Source organism: Eptesicus fuscus, chromosome 8 (genome assembly GCF_027574615.1).
Source record: "Eptesicus fuscus isolate TK198812 chromosome 8, DD_ASM_mEF_20220401, whole genome shotgun sequence".
Lineage (NCBI taxonomy): Eukaryota > Metazoa > Chordata > Mammalia > Chiroptera > Vespertilionidae > Eptesicus > Eptesicus fuscus.
Window position 1 is genome coordinate 57,673,561 of NC_072480.1, and position 21,850 is coordinate 57,695,410.

At 38.9% G+C, this 21,850-nt stretch overlaps 1 protein-coding gene across 1 annotated transcript in view; it reads left to right on the top strand.

Annotated features, from left to right (window-relative positions):
• Window positions 1-21,850, top strand: part of GPC5 (glypican 5) — a 1,351,161-nt gene that overhangs the window by 310,066 nt on the left and 1,019,245 nt on the right. The window lies entirely within an intron of this gene.

Below are 21,850 nucleotides of genomic sequence, written 5' to 3' on the forward strand. Positions count from 1 at the left end.
TTATTCCAGTTTAACTTTGCCACAAGGGTTAGAGTATAGAGTAATTCCTTCTCTTTAATTTGTCAAAAATATATATGATCCTTTTGGCATTTTAAAAATATAATAACATTCTATGGTGTTCTCTCTTATTTTCTACTTATCTATGACTTACCCCAAAATTCTACTTTTTCAAGTATCACTTGCATTCTATCTAAATATTCGTTGTTTATCAAATATTTTATTTTTTAAGTTTAACTTCATGAATATTAGAAAGTGAGGAAATTCAGTGAAATGTGAATATCTATGCAAAGATTCATTAATATATGGATTTGTGAATCAGCATTAGTTATATGTTTACCCTACAAGTACCTCTCTGAGAGTGTGTGTGAGTGTGTGAGTGTGTGTGTGTGTGTGTGTGTGTGTGTGAGAGAGAGAGAAAGAGTGTCTATGTAAGAGTAGGGGCGCTTTTATGTATGTCTGTTTGAAACATTGTTTATTTGCATGTTGTCAATTGTTCCTCAAACTAGGGAGTGAAATTGAACTTTTACCTTTTTTCCTCACTGTCTAGAATTTCTTTGACAGTTTATTTTCTTTTGCTTCCTAGAACTGATTGTACTCTCAAGTAATCCCCTGAGCTTGACAAAGTTTAAATTTCTCCCTCTATAATATATAACCATAGTTAACATAATTGGCTGGGAATTAGCCCTTTGATTTTCCAATGCTGGTGATTATTATAGAATGTCAGCTTATATTGTGTTTAGATTTGGATATTTTTGTCTGTTTTATTTTTAGCAGTGTGCAAAAGGAAAGGTAGGGTTAAGCTTTCTGATTTACAAAGATGCCTACTCCATGTAAAGATAGGTCGTTTAGTTGCCACAAGAGTGATGAGTTCATTGGCAAGGCCATATAACAAGTAAAATTGCTATGATAAACATATACTGTAATTAATTTTAATATAAATTTATATAATAAAAGCTATTTACATATTTCTGGGTGATCATAACCATTTCTGATTTAAAATAATTAATTCGCAATTTATATCTGAATATCTCATAGAACTTCTTAGATTTCATAGAAAAGTTATTAAAGAAAGGAACTATAATTAACTTTAAATAATTATAGCTTAATTCAATAATTTAAAGAATAATTTAAAATAAATATTTGGTTGGTTGACATGGCCAGTACTCTTTTTTTCACTTTGCTCTTTGAATGTTGGAACATATTTTGTAAATATACCTTCCTTGCCTTTACTGAGAGCAGTCAGCATGCATAGTATTTTGCCTGAAGTATTATGATGCCAATAAAATTTCTGCCACTTAGATCTAGTGCTTAAATTCTATTTTGACTAATATTTTCTCTTCTCACACTGTTGAAACTGGAATTGAACTTTTTTGTGTATTAACAATTTTTCTACAGGTGCTACTGAGAATCTCACGGTGATTAATTAATGTTTTAGTATATACATAATATAGATTTGATATAAATTAATTATATTATAGAATATAATCATTGGACTCTAGAGCTACAAGAACCTTTGTTTCAGTTTGTCCCATTCCTCTCTGACTATTTGGTCTGAGGTTTGTATAATAGGACATATTATGGGAAATGTCAATGATTGAGAAAACTTTTTAGAAGGATAGTATTTTCAACCCAAAGAATATATTTTCTTCTACATAATATATTTTAAGATCTCATTCACAGTTTATGAATAAGGATAGCTCATATATAGTAAGAATTCTCCAAAGAAAGTGACCACATTTCTGATAGAGAGTGATTCTCATTATTCTCATTTGCTTCCATCTCATGCCTCCCCTTTAACATATCACCCAGCCTTTTGTTAGCCACTCCTGAGTGTGCTGTGTGACTCCACTACTCTGGGAGCAGCTTTCACTTTGCCTGAATCTTTTCTCAAACAGCCTTTCTACCTCATCCTGGTAACTGACATTTCTTCGTCCTGAGCATAATTCTTCTCTTTCATCTCTATCTCACGAGTCCTCAAACTACTTCCATACCCCTTGGTAGGCCTCACACCCTGGCCCCTGACCACCATCTCTGGGCTACTTCCAAAATGAACATTTTTTCAGCCCTGATTGTTTTCTAATCTATACTAATAAAAGATTAATATGCTAATTAGACCAGGAGACCCTTCGAGAGACCTTCTGGATGTCCTTCTGGACAAAGTCATGGAGGCAGAAGTGGTTAGGGGTGATAAGGCCAGGAGGGGAGGGCAGTTGGGGGGGGGGAAGTTGGGGGCAAGCAGGCCAGCAGCGGGGGGCAATTGGGGGCGAGCAGGTCAGCAGTGGGGGCAGTTGGGGACAAGTAGGCCAGCAGGGGGGGCAGTTGGGGGTGATCAGGCCGGCAGGGGCCAGTTGGGGGAGATCAGGCTGGCAGGGGCAGTTGGGGCAATCAGGCCAGCAGGGGGCAGTTGGGGGCAATCATGCTGGCAGGGGGGGCAGTTGTGGGTGAGAAGGCCAGTTGGGGGGCAATTGGGTGCAAGTAGGCCAGTGGGGGGGCAGTTGGGGGAGATCAGGCTGGCAGGGGGCAGTTGGGGCAATCAGGCTGGTCGGGGGGCAATTGGGGGAAAGCAAGCTGGCGGGGGGGGCAGTTGGGGGCAATCAGGCCAGCAGGGGGGCAGTTGGGGGCGATCAAGCTGGTGGGGGGCAGTTGGAGGCAATCAGGCTGGCAGGGTGGGTGGTTGGGGGTGAGAAGGCTGGCGGGGGAGGCAGTTGGGGGTATTCAGGCCGGCAGGGGGGGCAGTTGGGGATGAGCAGGCCAGCAGTGGGGGGCAGTTGGGGGTGAGCAAGCCGGCAGGGGAGGCAGTTCGTGGTGATCAGGCTGGCAAGGGGGGAGCAGTTGGGGCGAGTAGACTGGCAGGGGGAGGCAGTTGGGGGTGAGCAGGCCAGCATGCAGAGTGGTTAGGGGTGATCAGGCAGGCAGGCAGGTGAGCAGTTAGGAGCCAGCAGTCCCGGATTGTGACAGGGATGTTCAACTGCTGGCAGTCGGACATCCCCCAAGGGGTCCCAGATTGGAAAAGGTGCAGGCCAGGCTAAGGGATACCCCTATGCATGAATTTCATGCACCGGGCCACTAGTCTATATATATAAAACCCTAATATGCAAATAGAACGAATGGCAGAACAACTGGTCGCTATGATGTGCACTGACCACCAGTGGGTGTGCACGGAACATGGCAGGCATTGGTAGCAGGTGGCAGAGTGCAGAATATGGTGGGCATCGACTGCAGCGGGATGGTGGAGCAGGTGAGTGGGGGCGGCAGATCAAGGTGGGGTGCCGGTTGCTGTCATCAGGGCGAGCCTCTGGAGGTTACTAAAAATTCTTTGCTCCCATGCGGTGTAGCCCCAACCAGTGCTCACACCTGCTGCTAGCACCAGCCCTGCTTGCACCCACTGCTGGCACCCGGCACTGGTCCCGATTGCTTGGCACTGTCAGCAGGTGTGAACAGCAGCTGCTGGCCCTGACCGCTCCTGAGGGCTTCTCCTCCTCCCCCTGCTCCTGAGGGGTGATTGGGGCAGCAGCCGCTGCTTGCACCCGCTGCCAGCACCAGCCCCACACTCTCCTGCTGCTGGCACCTGTCCCAGTCGCTCTGCGCTGTCAGCAGGTGCGAGTGGGGCCAGCGCCCTCAGCGTGTGGAAGTAGCAGTAGCAGGAGTGGGGCTGCCAGCAGACAGGGGACCGGGGGCCACAGCAGGAAGGGCTGGGGGGGGCGCAGAGGATGGGCCAAGACCCACCCCTGGGCCCACCACAGCCTCACAGCCCACAGTTCCTTTCAAGGTGCACAAATTCGTGCACTGGGGCCCTAGTAGTTAGATAAATTTTCACAAACATTATCTCATTTAGTTCTCCTCAAAACTTGACTCCCTAATGCTCCAAAGTAAGTTGATTGGGTGATATCTCTTTTCTATTTGATCTTGAGAAAACGCTCATGTGTACTTTGACTTTTGTAAAATATAATTGAACTTTTAATTTCTTTCATGACTCAGTCAATTCTTCATATAAATTTAGAACAGGTTTTTTCCAGTGCAAAATTAATGATAAAATCTAAATATCCATCATATCTGGTTGATTTAGTGTGATATATTTTCCATGGAATATTATGTGGTAGTAAAAAAATTATGCATATTTATATTTGCTAATGTGGAATAATTTCAAATAAAAATAGTTAAAATAGAATATTACATATTTTATCAGCAGATTTGAATAAATAAAAAACATTGATATTGGTTCTGCATAGAATATATCTGAACAGTTACCTGCATATATACTTACAAAGACTGCATTTATACTTACAAAGTATTGGGAGAGGTTTTATTTTTTCATTTACTCTGTATTTATTTATGTTTAGTGAAACCATGTTATAGTGATATTAATATTATGGAACATTATTTTATTCTTTTTGGAAAAAAGTGCTATTTTTACATTTAATTCCAACCAATTCTTATTTTTATAGTAACTTTTTTGATATAGTGTTGCCAAAACATTATTGGATATGGTTCAATACTGGACTATTGAATATAGCTAAGAAAGCTTCAATATAAAGTAAAATCCTGGTGTATGTTACAATTTTAAATTATTAACTACATTTTTCTTGAGAAAAAATAATGAAGTTTAACAGTGATTGGTGTGTGAAAGCACTAAGGTCCTCATATATGATGCTCATTTCAGAAACCTACAGTTACTTAAGATAAATAATGCCACCAAATTTTGAAAAAATGAATATTAAATGACCATATGCCATATTTGGGGATAATAGAGGTATTTATCTTTTTATGTTTTTTTCATAATCATCAAGTGTATTCCAGAGAAATTATGCCAAACACAGAAATAAGATAAATTGGTGGCCAATACTGAGTCTATTTTTTATTATAGGAACAAAGTGATTATGTTGGCAAGATTTCTTCTCCTAAAGGCCTTTTTGTAGGACTTGATTGATAAGATTATTTATGTGCACTGACATGGTGTCTTGAATAATAGGAGAATCATACAGATTGTTCCAATATTGTGACAATCCTATAAAATTGGGTGAAATTACCTTTGTTCTCATGGAAAGAAGTGAAATTCCTTTGTGATTATAGATAAAAATATCTCAGATAGCTCTCATATATAAGGAATATTTAATTTGTGAAACAAAATACATTTTAATTCAAATTATTTTAAAGACTATGCATATCATATACTCCGTTGCAATATTGAGGTCAACAGTTCAAGCAGTTTTTGATTTAAGATGAAAATGTATTACTGGAATCCATGTCATTTCCATCTCTTAAAGACACTCTTAATACCTTTCTGTCTCTTCATCATGGGACAAAACTGTTCTCTGAAAGACTTGTCAGTCCCTCCTTTGTTCTCAGTTCTCTGTTATTGCAAATTGATTGCTTAATGGTTTGTACTCATCTTTCTGGGTATTGAAGTTCAGGAGACAGCTACTTAATTACCAAGGCTTCCTTTCCCCTTTTGACTAATAGACAGATAATCCAGTAACTCTCCTCAATCTCCAGGAATTTATGACCTCCTTAACATCTCTTAAACTACCGAGTAGCTGTTAAGTATCCTAGTAAAAGGAATAATCCACATGATTTCTACTTCATCTTGATTTAGTTAATGTTCTTTAATGCTTCTTTAGTAATGCAGTATTTCTTTTTGAACTCTATAACAATATATTCTTCTCAAATTATTATAATTGAATTTTAAAAAAATCAATACAAATGTAAAACCTTAGAAATTGCTGAGATTTTATACTTATCTATTATCAGTTTTCTTTCGACCCAGACAATATAATTGTTTGTAACCCCTTTTTTTCTTTTAATCATTATTTGATCTTTATTTTTCTTCCTGACCTTGCTGCATTCAATTATATATATTTTGAAAAACACTGGCCTACTTTCCAAATGTTATGGACTCCATTTAAAAGACGATCAGGACTCAGATCGTTTTGAGTTTCATTGATGTAACAACTAGTTGCTTTTCCTATGTCACTTGTGTAAAGGCAGTATCTTCTTTGTGACCAACAGTGTGTTTTCTATTGCATTTTTTTCTCTTGCAATTTCTACTTATTCAGTTTCTAACACTGTTGAACTTCACCTTCCTAATAATCATCATTGTTATTATGCCAACGGCCTATCTTACCCAAGTAAGAATTGAAGGGTGCTTTAAAGGTGTGATTAGGACATGGCTCCACTTTTACTCTATTGCAACAATCTACTGTAGACCTTGAAACTCCCGCTATTAATGGAAGAATTTTCAACTAAGTCATTTTCTCCATGCACCTATGTATACAGCTTTCCCAAGCTCCCATATTTATCTTGTGTCCCCTCATTTGTTTTTTATTGTAATGTCTACATCCATCATGGCACCTATAGTACTTTGTGCATTTATATGTCATGTATCTTCTGTTTCTTCTCAACTGCAGTTTCTTTTATAACAGAGTCCCTGTATTATTTGAAAGGCCGAGACTGATTAACACCAATTGTTAAGTTTTAAAAGACAAAGGACTCTGAGGAAGAGTAATTTTTATTTTTTACAAGTGTTAGTGAGAACTAAGAGGCTTGGGGATTTAGGATATGGCTTGGTGATACTTGGGTGGATAATATTTGAGTCTGTAATGGAACTGAGTGCCTGAAAATGAGAAGAAAAGAGGTGACACATAAAAGTTTCTCCCTGTGCTGACTCTGGATGCTGGTTTGTGTTTTTTTATTGCCTTGACTTAAGATTCTGCACATCCCATTATGTGCACTTCCATAGACATTGTGAAACGAGAGGCTAAATAACTCTAAGAAGTTCATGTGCTCTGGGTTAGAGACATATTAGGTATGATTGTCTTTATCACAGATGAAACACCTGGGATGAGGTGAATAAAAGTGCCAGGATCTGCCCAAGGTAAAAAATCTGCCTTTATGATTATCAGTAAGGGAAGAACCGAAGCATTTCTGTTTTGTTTGTGACAGAAATGAAAAGTGTGGTTTTAGTTGTATTATAAGGTCCTTTTGTATTCATCACATTGTGGAATATACATTCTAGGTCCAATGGAAAAAGTCCAAGGAAGGCTGATGTATCAGGTTTGTAATGAACATAATATTTGCAGAATTCTTAACTAGGTGCTATCTCTTTCTGCCTTGCACTAGTACATTCGCTGGACCAATAATTTTATGTAAATGGCAGTGCCTGAAGTAGTTATCCCATAGTTTGGTTCTATAGAAAATAATATAGTAGATGGTAACAAGGGGGATGTATGCTTTATCAACTCTGCTCCTAGCTCTGATATCCCAAACATGTTTTAAAGTCTAGGAAAATAGACATCCTTCTCAGATCAATATACACATTGTGTTCTCTTCTAAAAAATCTCCATTGATTTGTCAATATTTGCATGGTATCTCTCTGATGAACTGAAAAGTTTCTTTTGAATCTTTCTCAATTGACTCACTGACTTACTAGTCAGTGTCTCTTGTTAATCATGTAATCATTATATTCAGGGAACTGGACTCCGAAAGGTGAAAGTAGAAACTGTTTCATTAAACTCACTCAGAAGACTGCTTTTAACTTGTCACTAGAATAAAATTGTGGCCAATTCTCAGCATTTTTTTTTTTTGGTCACTACTGTGGTCCCCTCTTATTCATAATTTTACTTCCTGTGCTTTCAGTTATACTAGGTCAACCATGGTTCAAAAATATTAAGTGTAATATTCTAGATATTTTGAGAAAGGGAGAAAGACCACATTTCATAATTTAGATTATAGCACGTTATTATAATTGTTCTATTTTATTATTAGTTGCTGTTCTTAATCTCTGACACTGCCTAATTTATAAATTAAAATTTTCACAGGTATGTAGGATATACAGGAAAATCATAGTATACATAGGGTTTGTTACTATGCATGGTTTCAGGCATCCACTGGAGGTCTTGGAATGTATCCCTCATAGGTAAGGAGACTACTATATTAGTGTCTGAATGACCTTTTATTATTGGCCCCATAAACAGTCCCAATTCATTAATCAAATTTAGTCCCGTAAAAAGTGTACATTTAGTAATGAAATGGTCTAGTCCAACTTACTCAAAACTCGAACTTCACTTAAAGTGGCTATTTCTGCTCTTCCCTGGTTAGTACTGCCTCAGGCTAGGAGGCTTATAGTGGGGCTGACCAACCTCTGGTCCGTGTGACAGCCTTGTGCTCTGCTTGTCCCCCAACCAATGTTTCTGACTCTCCAAATTTGGAGCTGGAGGAATGACGGCACAGAAGTGAGAGAGAAGGATTAAGATAAAGGAAAGTTATCTCTGACTGATACTGTTGTGTCTCTCATGAATACCTCCTAGCTTGGACGCTATTAAGAGCTACTGATGTAGGGCTTTTTGTGCTCATGACAATGCTTCTCTCCCATACTTTTCCATCTGACGGTAAACCTCTCACCTCTTCCTGCTCAGACCTTCTGGTGGGGTCCTTTTCTTCTGCATGGGTCACTCTAAGCTACAGAAACTTTGCTTCTCTCTCCTGATTTTGGTGGAAGTACAGCCTACATGCAGTGCAGCTGCCCTCCACTCTGACAATAGCCAGGGAACTTCAGGTACAAGAATGGTCTGCCTTATAATTTCTTAGGCCTGGATCAGCTACCAGCCCTTTCAATCCTTCAGACTCCAAGGATCCCTCAAAGCTTCTCTCACTTAGGACAAATGAATGAGGGAATGCTGCAGCAGTCCACAGGTTTTTTCAAAGAAATACCCTCCTTTGGCCTCTTGGACCTTAATTCTTTTATACTGTTAAGGTGAATGTCAAGATGAGGGACTCAAAACCAGTTTTCAGCCATCTGCTTTTCATGTCTAGCACCTCCATTTGGAATGCCATCCATTGCCTTGTTCTCAGCTGAAAGGGAAACAGAAAGCGATCCATTTTAGCATCCTTTATTTTTCTCCTTAGATAAACGGTCTTTAATTAGTTTTTTCTAAAACATAAATCACCTGTCATGATAATTTTTTATTTAATTTTTTTGTATTTTTAAAAATAAGTCTTTATTGTCAAAAGTATTACATATGTCCCCTCTTTTCCCCCATTGACCTCTTCTAGCCTACCCCCACCCCTACCCCAAAATAAATGTAAAAGATGCAAAAAATACCTCTGCTTTTCAGAGGAAACAAAGCAGAGGTATTTTAGCTTCCTGTACCTTTATTTGGAGGTGGTGGGTAGAGCACAGAAAACTAGACTCAAGGCTCAAGATACTGCAGAAGACCTTGAAAGGTGAGTAAGACCTTGTCTCCACCTTTGAGCTTAGAATCTAAAAGTGGGTAGTAAACATGTTCCTAGTCTGTATACAGCAAAACATGTTCATAATCTGTTCACTTTGTGAAGTAAGAGAAACACAAAATAACCCACAGGCTTTCAAATAAGGAAGAACTCTATTTTGCTTAAGGGGAAAGAATTTGATAAAGAGGTAATATGTGATACAAGTCTTGATTTATTCATTTAAAATAACTTATCTGAAATATTTATGGATGAGATGATATGATGTCTGGCATTTGATTTAAAAAAAAACTTCAGCAGATGGGGAGAAGAGGGCCATATTATATATAAAAAAGGGTTGTGTGTGTGTATATAATCACAGAAGCTATATTAAGGGCACAAGGGGGTTATTCTCTATATTTGTGTATACTTGAAAATTCTATAATAAAACATAAATAAATATAAAAATATAATAAGACATAAGAAAAAATAGCATTATTAGGTATCTGTTCAATCACAAACACTGTTTTAGACAGTAGGGTAAGTGATGGACAAAACAGACATGAGCTTATATAGATTAGGATGTAGGAGAGATGAACACTAATCAGATATTTACAAGTATAATTGTTTGCAAAACCTTTAAGTTTACCTGGAACTTTAATCATCAAACTTGGAAGTAAGAAACAGCAGGAGCCAGTGTATTCTTGAATGAAATGCTCCAAGTTTGGTTGGCCTATTAGCTGTATTATTTTCATTGGTGTATAACTTTTCAGATGATTATTTTCTCCTTCTCTACACTCTCTTTCACTTGAATTTCATGATTGTGTCCTGAATACCTAGCATGAAGATGTCCCTTCTTTATTATAGGCTAGACCCGTGGTCGGCAAACTGCGGCTCGCAAGCCACATGTGGCTCTTTCGCCCCTTGAGTGTGGCTCTTGCACAAAATACCACGGCCTGGGCGAGTCTATTTTGAAGAAGTGGTGTTAGAAGAAGTTTAAGTTTTAAAGATTTGGCTCTCAAAAGAAATTTCAATCGTTGTACTGTTGATATTTGGCTCTGTTGACTAATGAGTTTGCCGACCACTGGTCTAGACCAAGCATGTCAAACTTGCGGCCCGTGGGCCACATGCCTTATTTATGGCTCGTGTTAGCCTTTGAATTTGACGTACTAGGTGTACAGGTTAATAATGCGGATTTTTTTCAATAGATGGAGTTACATATATGTAGATATATATGTGATTTGATATGTTGCTATTTTGTTGTTTTGACAAGCTTCAAAACTTCAAATGTCAAATTTGCTGAAGGTGTTAACATCATAGATATTTTTACACTTAAAAATGTCGAATTTCGTGCCCCAAAAAAAAGAGCATTTGCGGGAAGTTATAATTCATTACTTTATTTTGAAGAAAAGTGCTGTTGAAAGCTTATGGTGAACATGCTCCATCTCAAGATACTTGTGAACGCTGGTTTAAATGCTTTAAAAGTGATGATTTCGATGTGAAAGACAAAGAATATCGAGGTCAACCGAAAAAGTTTGAAGAACAACAATTACAAGCATTATTGGATGAAGATGCGTGTCAAACTCAAAAACAACTTGCAGAAAGATTAAACATTGCTCAGCAAACCATTTCTGATTGTTTACAAGCAATGGGAAAGATTTTAAAGGATGGAAAATGGGTGCCACTTCAACTGAATGAAAGACAAATGGAAAACTGAAAAGTCATCAGTAAAATGTTGCTTCGATGGCATAAAAGAAAGTCTTTTTTGCATTGAATTGTGACTGGCGATGAAAAGTGGATTTATTTTGTAAATCCCAAATGCACAAAATCATGGGTTGATCCAGGTCAACCATCAACATCGACTGCAAGGCCAAATCGCTTCAGAAAGAAGACAATGCTCTGCGTTTGGTGGGATCAGGAAGGTGTGGTATGTAATGAGCTTCTAAAACCAGGTGAAACTGTTAATACTGATCACTACTGACAACAAATAATCAATTTGAACAATGCTTTGATCGTGAAATGACTAGACGTTCCAGAAGACACGGCAAAGTAATTTTGCTTCATGATGACACACCATCACACACTTTCAAAACCAGTTAAAGACACGTTAAAAGATCTTGCCTGGGAAGTATTAACCCACCGCTGTTTTCACCAGACCTTGCTCCTTCAGATTACCACTTGTTCTGATCGATGGCACACGCACTTTCTGAGCAGCACTTCAAAATGTACGAAGAAGTGGATAATTGGGTCTCTGAATGGTTTGCCTCAAAACAAGAAAGGTTCTATTGGGATGGTATCCACAAATTACCTGAAAGATGGGGGAAATGTGTAGCTAGCGATGGACATTACTTTGAATAAAGCTACTGTCTTTTGATGTTTCTCTTGAAATTATCATGTTTTCTTTGATTATGAAATCCGACATTATTAACCGGTACACCTAGTACTTGGTCTAGACATTCATTCAGAAAGCCGGTAAATAAAGTCCAGTAGTTAGAAACAGAGTCTCAGGAACCAGGCTACCAAGGTTCTCAGTAAAGGTTAGACACTTACGCCCTGGCCGGCCCAGTTGATTGGGCATCCTCCCACACACCTAAAGGTTGCTGGTTCAATTCCTGGTCAAGGCACATGCCCTGGTTGTAGGTTCAATCCCCAGTAGAGCGTATGTAGGAGGCAGCTGATTGATGTTTCTCTCTCTCTCTCTGTCTCTGTCTCTCTCTCTCTCCCCCACCCTCCCTCTCTAAAAATCAATTAAAAAAAAAAACTTAAAACAAAAAGATTAGGCACTTACTAGTGATGTGAATTTTGGAATAATCATTAACCTCTAATTATATACTTTAAAATAGTTTCCCATTTTTAAAACATGACTGAAAATATACCTACCTCATATTTGAGAATTAAATAGTTATTCACACAAGCATTTGAGAATACTAGCAATTGCATAATAAACATTCAGCAACTCTTAAATCTTATTATTAAACAACGTATGCTCATTTACTTTAGTAGGAATGAGCCCAGTTTATTGAGATTCTCTCTTCATTGAATGGCTTCTATCGTGGATCAGAAAACTTCCATTTGAAAACAAAGACATGTGTGAAGGTTATTTTATGAGTTAGTGAATATTAACATTAGGGTTTCTGACTTGGGAGCAGGAAGAGAGTCCCTTATTAGTATTTTAAATTATCACTTTCTTGAGGCTAGAATTAGAGAAATTATATCTTCATAGGCAGTTTCTCAACTACTCCAGTTGTGGAGAAGCATGGTCTGTTTGTACCCATGCAACATATCAGTTTTCTCCAGGGAGAACTAAAAGTTAAGATACAAAGATAAAGCACCATAGAGATAAAAGAAAGACATTGTACTCCCAAGCAGTAGCTTGGGAATAGTCAATCACTGGCTACAGCATCTTAGAGTTGATCACTGGAAATAAATCTCTGAAGTCATGTTAAATTTCAGTACATCATACCCCAAATTGTTTTTGGTGAAATGACAATTTTAAGGCTGCTGCACTTATAGACATTTCTCTCTGTGCATGAAATTCCCAGAGGAAATACGTGTTGTAAACAGAATCCCTAGAACAAAATTAGGTTGAACCTCAGCCCTCACCATGTGTCTAACTGCTCAGTTTCTCACCAGACTGACACAGTACACATAAACTATTTTTAACTTGTTACTTGGTTCCATCAGAGATGTGTGTAGAGAAAGATTTAAAAAAATATAGCAAGATAAAAGTTCACTGAAGTGGAAACCTAAAAGACCTTTTCCCATCTGTTTGGCACAGAAGTTATCTCTTTGGGGGTAGAGATTTCATCACAGTTCCATAGACTTGTGACTTCCAGATTGTGTTTACTACAAAAGAGCAGTTTTCAAGGCCTCTAGGATACCTATTCTTACTTTAGTCTGAGCAATGTCTTTTTTTATCCTTTATTTTAATATTGATTTTACATGGGAAAAACTATTGCCTTTGCAGTAAAATAGGTGTGTTTGATAAAGTATAAAGGCAGCATGCATTTTTTTTCTTAGTCTGGTTCCTGTATTTCCATATCAGAGCATATAAATTCATCAGTGAATGATTTATTATATTTTAAAATAAAATGCTGGAAGAGAGATGAAAGTGAACAGTCACTTACAATGCTTTCTTCTTCAAATAGACTTCAGTATAGTTTCATTAATTTTATAAGAACAGCTCATCAGTTATCACTATATTCTATTGCTCACCATCAAAATTCTTTTTTCCTGATGCATTCTTCAAAACAAATAAATAACATTTGTTAGGGACTGTTGAATGAGTTTCCAAAATCTGATTTGAAACTACTTGCACTGTATTAGTGAATGTAATATTTGAGGTATATTGACCTTCACGTTTTGACTTTCATTGCTAATGTAATTATATATTTCATTCTTCTGCAGATTTCATTTTCTCATGACTATACTAAAATAAGAAAAGGTTTTAATTTTTTGTTTTGTTTTCCTGGGGAGATTGATGAATGCAAATGTTTTTTTGAGTATTTCAAAGATATGACTTTAATCAGTTTTATATGTAATGGCAGCCACAAAGAGTACATTATAAATCTTTGAGGTATTGAATAATAAACCCAAACGCCTTAGAATCATGAAAGAAATGAATTTCAAATTGGAAAGCACCCTGAGTGACAGTTCATTCTATAAAGTGCAAAACACTAAACAATGGTTGGGAGAAGGGAGAAATACAAATGAGAAAATTTTGCTCTCTACACTATAAACTTAATTTTATACACTATATACTTAATTTTATAACATGTCCATATTATTATAATTGAAAGGTTATTTTTTTTAAATTCCATATAATTCTTGAGTATTCTTTATCAGCATCAACCAAGGTATAACTGAACGGGTACAAAGTTGTACCTTTCTTTACCCCATTCCATGAGGTTCTGATAGGAAGAAAGGCCTCCTTCCTAATAAACTGAAGACTCTTGGCTAGTTGGTCAGACATCCAAGATAATAAAAGCCCAGTGACCGAATGGTGGGACGACCAGAATGACCGGTCTACCAGTCACTACGATGCACACTGACCACCAGGGGGCAGAGGCTCAATGCAGGAGCTGTCCCCTGGTGGTCAGTGTGCTACCACAGTGGGAGTGCTGCTCGGCTGACCGGGTTGAGCAGCTGCTCCCACAGTGGGCCAATCCCCGCAGGCCACACCCCCCACCAGTGCATGAATCCCATGCACCGGGCTTCTAGTTAACATATAATATGTGATGATGTAAAAATTTTTCAAATAAACTAAGTATGAGATGATCGTGATGGATATAAATGAAACAGTGTTCAATTGTTGTATTATTTTAGACAGAATCTAGGCATTTTAGACATATTGGTTTTGTTTTGTTTTTTGTTAATCCTTACTGGAGGATATTTTTCTATTAATTTTTAGGGAGAGTGGAAGAGAGAGTGAAAGACAGAGAGAAACATCAATGTGAGAGAAACACATTAATTGGTTGCCTCCTGCACAAACCCTGACTGGGCAGGGTAGGAGCCTGCAACCAAGCAAGGTACATGCCCTTGACGGGAATTAAACCCTGGACCCTTTGGTCCACAGGCTGATGTTCTATCCACTGAGCAAAACCAGCTAGGGCCATTTTAGGTATATTGGGTCAGTAAATCAACAACATTTTAGAATAATACATTTAAATTATTTTGAACCAAGCATTAATATTTTCTGTTAGTGAGCATAGGATATTTAAATTAAAGGAGTATTGCAAAGTAGTAAAAAATGTATGATGCTGTTGGTTTGGGATTAAGTCATTGTCATCTAATTTGAAGTCATGCTTCTCAAACTGGGATGCATGTTTTTTTTTAGAGGTTAGCCGTATAGTGATGTTCTTTGTGGTAGAAAGAACCATAGCATAAACAGGACACCAGCTGTTAGAGGGCTTGCTATGAGAATGGTATATAATAATGTGTGTGTGTGTGTGTGTGTGTGTGTGTGTGTGTGTGTGTGTGTGTAGAGGAGGGGGAGACAAAGAGAGAGATTTAAAGGAATTGGTGCATATCGTTGTGGGGAACTGCCAAATCTGAAATCTGACTGGAAGGCTGGAAATTCTGGCAGCAGTCAATGTTGCAGTCTTGTGTTCAAAGGCAGTCAGGAGGTAGAATTCCTTTCTCTTCCAGGATCCTCAGTCTTTTTCCTTAAGGCCTTCAAATGATTGAGACCTGCCCACACCATAGAAATAGATTGTTTTACTCTAAGTCTACTGATTTAAATGTTGATCACATCTGAAAAACAACTTTCTAGCAACATCTCAACTGGTGTTTGATGAGACTACTGGGTATCATAGTCTAGCCAACTTGACACATAAAACTAACCATCACAATTAGTGTTCTAGGTGATGAATGAAATGGCAAGTTTGTGTTCTGGAGCTGATGTTCTAGAGAAGGGGTGATGAGGAGGCTGTGCTGGATTAAGTCTCCAGGGACAGCCTTTCTGGAGAAATCACATTTAAGCTGAAAATGTGGAAAATTCTGATTTTTCTTGAGTAGAGAGAATATCATGCCATATGTGTCAGAGGAACAGAAGGAAATCAGCATGTGTGGAGCAGAGTGATGCGGGAGGATTGTCTGGAGGAGGTTGTAAATGGGGCAAGTGTAAGATAACATAGGCCAAAGAAGAAGTTTGGATTTTATTCTAGGTTCCTTGAGAAGTAATTGGAGGAATCAAGCAAAGACTCACAGAATCAGGATAATTCATGGAGGGTAATTTTGAATATAAAATTGAGAAATAACAAATATAATCTTTCTGTTTTATATTGGCCAATATGTGTGTGGTATATGTGTATGGGGGAATAAAAAAGAGATATATAGAGAGAAATAGAACATACACTTCTAAAGAATAATAAGTTATTCATAGTTAATGGAAATCTGTCACATTATTGTTATCTGGGAAATATAAGTCTTCCTTTCAGAGCAATACATACCATAAGAAAACTATCTATACTAATAATAGACAAATATGTAAATTTACTGTACCTCCACAATGCCCACAACCAATCAGAAGTGAGTATGCAAATTAACCCAACAAAGATGGTGTGCCTATGGGCAGCACGCACGTGTGCAGGTGCCGGGCAGCCGGGAGCAGGTTGGGACACCTGCCCACCCGCCTGCCCGCCGTGTAGCCAGGGTGACATGACGGGCATCCCCTGGACACCGCCTGCTCCGAGCCTGTTTCCAGTGCATGCACGCACCGGCGTCGAGTGGCCAGGGTCCCAGGGATGCCACTGGAGTGTCCGTTCCTGTCAGCCTGGCCTGTGGGTGGGCAAAGTGCAGGACTCATAAAAAAGGGGGCTTTTAAGAATATGAAAAATACTCATTCTCAATCATGAAAAATAATTTCTAACATAAATGCAAATCAAATTAAAATATTTTATTATACTGATAAAAATAATTAAATTTGATAATTCACAGCATTGACTAAGGTGTGGGGAAAGGCATCTCAGTACTACAATAGGAGGGGCAATTATTTGTATATCTTTGAAGGGCAATTAGACAAAATATATCAATATTTTAAACGCACATGGGCATTAAATCAGCTGTTCCACATCTAGGAATTAATCCTTAGATATACTAACATATGTAAACAAAAGAGTATGCATTATACATAGTTTATGGTAGCATAAGGTAGGGACAGCCAAAATGCCATTAATAGATAAATAATTAATGGTTATGATAGATTCAAAAAATGAAATGTAAGTTAGTTTTTTAAAAAGAAAGATGTAGCCTTATAGTTAGTGGTATGGGAATAGCTATAGAAGAAGAGAACTGGTGGGTATGTATCAGAAGAAACACAATTTTTTATAATTCTATGTGCTTCATAATTAACCATGTAATTTCAGTCATTTTCAAAAAAAAATCATAAAAGAAGAAGGGTAAATTATTCATATAAATGGTAAAGAAAAATTGTCATGTATCTTTCTGAAATAGAAAAAGATGTCTTTCTTAGGAACGATATCTTGAAAAGCTTACGCGCTTCAAATGAAATAGAAGCAAATAATCAAAATAAAGGTTTCTCAGATATTTTTTCAATGGAAGGATTAGTATTTTTGAGAAATGAATTTCAAAAAATAGAATATTTTATTATTGCAGTGAATGTCAAACCAGTGATTTAGAGATGGTGACAGACAGATTAGAATTGTCTGAAAACTGCTCTCCCAACTGAGTGGGCAGAACCCAAACCCAACCTGGTTCTCCACATCTCCCACCCTGGATGCAGAGGTGTGCAATACACTGAATGTTCTTGTCTCCCGCACATTCATATGTTGAAACCTTACCTTCAATATGATGGTTTTAGGGAGGTAGGGATCTTTGGTAGGTGATTAGATGATGAGGTAGAGCCCTCATGAATGAAATTGGTGCCCAGCATATGAGAAATACAAATTGGTAGTTACTAAATAGTCAAGGGATATAAAGCAAAGGAAATATAGTCAATGATATTGTAATAACTATATATGGTGCCAGGTGGGGACTGGAAATATGGAGGGAACACTCTGTAAAGTATATGATCATCTAACCACTATGCTGTACACCTGAAACTAATACAGAATAATATTGAATGTAAATTGTAATTGAAAAAAACAACAACCCGGAGAGATCCTTCACCCTCTCCCAGGCGAGAACACAGCTAAGAGACCACATAAACTAGGACTCAGACCCTCACTAGACACTGAACCTGCTGGTGCCTTATCGTGGACTGCCCAGCCTCCAGAGCTGTGAGGAATAAAGTCTTGTTGTTTATATGCCATTCAGTCTTTAGTATTTCTGTTGCAGTGGCCCAAATGGACTATGATAGGGTGGATAGAAATAAGGAGATAACTTAGTTATTGGTACTAAGGGTTTTTCTTGCCTGTTCTGTTATTTTATTGCTAGGGGCCTGGTGCATGAAGACTCGTGCACAGTGGGTGGGTCCCTCAGCCTGACCTGCACCCTCTCCAATCTGGGAGCCCTCAGGGGAGTCCTCTCCAATCTGGGAGTTTGTGTGTGTCTTTGCAATCATATGAGTGAATTGTCTGAGACCCCAACCCAGTTTTGTTTGGTGCTCACAGAATAATAGAGGTCTTTTTTTTCTTTGCTCCATTGGTGGAGATTTCCTAGAACAGTGATGGGCAACCTTTTGAGCTTGGTTTGTCAAACTTCGCCAAAAAACAGCATAACTCGGGTAGTGTGTCACTTTGAGGAAAAAACATTATTTCGCAATACTTATAGTTTAAATAACATAAATGTATAATTGTTATATATAATCCTACCTAATAACAGACAAATATGCAAATTGATCATACCTCAGAAAACCCACAAGCCACGCCCACCATCCAATCAGAGAAAGTATGCAAATTAACCAAAACCCAGATGGCTACAGCCACAGAGAGCAAGGTTTCCTAGGTAACAGAGGAAGCAAAGCTTTCTGCCTGCCATTGCCAGGCCTAAGCCTCCACTCAAGCTACAAAGTTTCAATTATAGAAGGTAAACAAATTCAAACAAATGATGGCAGAATGGAGCTTGAGAGAGCAGGCCAGGATTGCCGCTGGCAACAGGGGAAGCAAAGCTTTCTGCACACCCTGGTCGGGCCCACCCTCTTAAGGCAACAAAGTTTCAATTATAACCCCAACACAAATGTCTGCCAGCCTCAGAGGGAGCCCCAGGCTTGGCTCTGCTCCAGGCTACAAAGTTTCAATTGTAGAAGGAAAATAAATTCCAGATACCAGGGCCTCCACTTGGGTTGCCAGGGGGCCTGGCCAGCCTGCAAACCACCACAGGCCCCTCGCTCAGGCTGCCCCACGCCCCAAGGGAACCCCCACCTGATCCGGGATGTCCTTCAGGGCAAACCAGCTGGCCCCCACCCCTGTACCAGGCCTCTATCCTATCTAATAAAAGAGTACTATGCAGATTGGTCATCACTGCAACACACAATATAGCTGCCCCCATGTGGTAAAGATCCTGCCCCCATGTGGACACAAGATGGCCACCACAAGATGGCCAGCAGGAGAGGGCAGTTGGGAGGCACCCTGCCTGCAAGGGTGGGCAGTTGAGAAGGACCAGGCCTGCAAGGGAGGGCAGTTGAGAAGGACCAGGCCTGCAAGGGAGGGCAGTTGGAGGTGATCAACCCTGCAGGAGAGGGCAGTTAGGGGTGACCAGGCCGGCAGAGGAGGGAAGTTGGGGGCAAACACGCTGGCAGCAGAGTGGTTAGGGGGTGATCAGGCTGGCAGGCAGAAGCGGTTAGGGGCAATCAGGAAGGCAGGCAGGCAAGCAGTTGGGAGCCAGTAGTCCTGGATTGTGAGAGGGATGTCCGATTGCCCATTTAGGCCCGATCCAACCGGGCAGTCGGATATCCCTTGAGGGGTCCCATATTGGAGAGGGTCCAGGCTGGGCTGAGGGACAACCCTCCTCCATGCACGAATTTCATGCACCGGGCCTCTAGTTGTATTTAATAAACCAAAAACTAAATATTTAACTTACCTGCTTAGTGACTTCTTTTTTCATCCATCAGTCGGTTTCTTTTGTTGGTCTTGATATTATTTAGCTTGTGTGGGGTGCCATGAACTAAGATAAGTGAGGGGGAGAGGGGATTCTTTAACTAACCTGCCTATTAGTGACATTTTTGTTGCTGAATTTCATTGGCTAAATCTTCAATTGAAGGTTGGTATTTTGTACACTTCAGGCCCAAGCAAGCGCTACTAACTTCATCTGTCAATCTGTTTCTTTTGTTGGTTTTGATATTATTTAACACTGAGAATAAGGCCTCACAAAAGTATGTAGAGGGAAAAATTGTGAGTAAAGCCATTGCTATATTTTTCAGGGTGCTAAAAGTGTCTGGTAGTCGGTTCCAGGCACTCCAAATTTCCTGCTCGTAGTGGCACTCCTCTTGATTCTCCAAGCGGCACCTTTCCAGATTCTCAAGCTTTGACCTCAAGTCGACAAACACCTGAGCCTAGATACTCTTGAAATTCTGCAAGTTGCATCTCCAAATCATCAATTTGCATCCATTGGAAACCATTTAATTCCAAACTACTGTAGACTACTACATCAGGATACTTCATTATTTTCATGGTCTATTCTAGACTTCTAAATTGACTAAATCTATCACTAAACTGGACAAGTAACGAGTCTAAAACATGCTGGTACTTCATATGCAAGAGTTCCATTTCATTTTGTACAGCTGCACTGGCCTTCTCAAAATACTTTGTTACTTGAGGAAAATACTTATAAGTTTTAGTTTCTACATCTCGCTTGAAAATTTTAACTTTACTTTCAAAAGCTTTTATGTATCCAAACATAATGTCAATACTTTTGCCAAAACCTTGTAACTTTAAGTTCAGTTCATTAATATGAACAGAGAGATCTGTAAAAAACATCAGGGTGTTGACCCTCTTATCATCATTAAGCTGAGGAAAGTTTCCCAGATCCTTATCGTCAAGAAATACCTTAATTTCTTCAAAGCACTCCACCAAGTTCTCAAGAACTTTGCCTCAGCTCAGCCATCTTAAATTATTGTACATCAGCAGTCCACTGTAGGTGGAATCAACCTCTAGTAAAAGTGCTGAAAATTCTCGCTTGTGAAGGGGGCGAGCAGCTATTAAAGTAACTATTTTTGTAACAACTGACATTAAGTCGTTTAAGTCGGTGAATCCTGCCTTGGCACATAAAGTCTCCTGATGGATAATACAATGAAAAGGCACAATCGGATGTCCAATAGCTTCGGTAAACAATTTGACAAATCCGACTTTTTCCCCCACCATATGTGGTGCCCCATCTGTCGTCACTGACACAACTTTAGAGATATCAATGCTTAGGTCACGAAATGTTTGTTTAACAATCTTACATATTTCGCTTCCTGATTTACTTGTTGACACTGATACTAACTTTATCAACTCTTCTCTCATTGTGAGACCATCAGAATATTGACCAATAATGGCCAACTGAGCATGTGATGTGACATCAGTAGTTTCATCAAGAGAGATCGAAAAATATTTATACTTCCTTATGTCTCTCTTTAATTGATGTTGTACATTTGTGTTCAGTCTCATTATTCGGTCTTTTATGATATTTCTACTGAGTGGTAACTCAGATATTCTCTTAATAATTGCATCTTTATTCTGCATATCGTGAAATAGAACTGGTGCACATCTTAGGAGAGTTTCTTTAATAAATTCTCCCTCACTGAGCGCTTTTCCATGCTGAGCTATAGAGTGAGCAATGCTCAAACTTGCAGATGTTAAATTTGTAGAGCCTTTCATAAATTTAAGGATGGAATTAGATTGGCTCTTATAAAGGTGTAGCTGCCTGGAAATGTATTTCTTCCTTTCATCCTCACTTTTTCCCAAGAGCTGGGAATGATTAGTTTCAAAATGTCTATTTATATTCTGCATTCTGCTTACTACCATTTCAGTACATAGAATGCAAAATGATTTGCCATTTTTTTTCTATAAAGCCATACATCTCGGTCCATATCTCTTGAAAGAGTTGGCTACTGCTACTACCACTTCCTTTACTTAACCTTAGTTTTTTATTTTTTGGGTTCTCCATCAGGGGGGCAGTGACAGAAGATAGAATTATAGATAGCTTGCTAGGCCTGCAGGCAATTAGGGGTTAACTAGCCTAACTAACCACAAAATGGTGCATATAACTG